We start from the raw sequence: 921 nt of genomic DNA, 5'->3' as shown, positions 1-921 counted from the left end.
ACAGTCGGTCGTTGAAGGGACTGTGATGAAAAATAATAGGACGACAACTCTAAAAGACACTGCAGAACTGAATGTCGCACTCGCAAACCCCGTCAGCAACAAAACCGCGCTAGAGGAACTCCATTAGCAGTGAACTGCAGGGCGAATTGGAATTCCAGAGCAAATGCTCGTAACAGGAGAACGTGGGGTGGAAGCTATAAAATCTGGACTATGAAGCAACGGAAGAAAGTCAATTGGTTTGTTGAGTTTGTTACACACTGTCTCCAAGTTGGGGTGGAGGTTACGTACCATGTGATGATTTGGGCGCCAAAATCGTAGTATTCCATGAGTAATGCACAGTCACATTAATCCTAGTATTATGTGGCTTTTTGGCTGATCAGGTTTATTCCATTTTACAATATTTGTACTCCAGTGGTGATGTAGCGTTCCGAGATGACGAGGCCCCTACTCACACAGCATGCGTTGCCCGGGACTGATTTTGTAAACAAAATAATAAATTGTTGCATCCCCCTTGGGCACCACAGTCACCAGATCTCTTTATTATCGAGCATTTGTGGTCTATTGCCAACGGCCTTGCCGCAGTGGTAATACCGGTTCCCGTCAGATCACCGAAGTTAAGCGCTGTCGGGCTGGGCTAGCACTTAGATGGGTGACCATCCGATCTACCTAGCGCTGTTGGCAAGCGGTGTGCACTCAGCCCTTGCTAGACAAACTGAGGAGCTACTTCATTGAGAAGTGGTGACTCCGGTCTCGTAAACTGACATACGGTGGGGAGAACGGTATGCTGACTACATGTCCCCCCATATCCGCATGTAGTGATTCCTGTGGGCTGAGGATGACACGGCGGCCGGTCGGTCCCGTTGGGCCTTCCAAGTCCTGTTCGGGCGGAGTTTAGCTTGGTTTTCGTTTGTGCTCTATTGG

The 921-nt window shown here is 49.0% G+C and overlaps 1 pseudogene; it reads left to right on the top strand.

Annotated features, from left to right (window-relative positions):
* Positions 1–563: 563 nt before the first annotated feature.
* Positions 564–681, top strand: LOC126092977 (5S ribosomal RNA; annotated as a pseudogene).
* Positions 682–921: the final 240 nt, after the last annotated feature.

This window comes from Schistocerca cancellata, chromosome 7, assembly GCF_023864275.1.
Source record: "Schistocerca cancellata isolate TAMUIC-IGC-003103 chromosome 7, iqSchCanc2.1, whole genome shotgun sequence".
Taxonomy (NCBI): Eukaryota; Metazoa; Arthropoda; class Insecta; order Orthoptera; family Acrididae; genus Schistocerca; species Schistocerca cancellata.
This window is presented reverse-complemented; position numbering and strand designations above follow the sequence as displayed.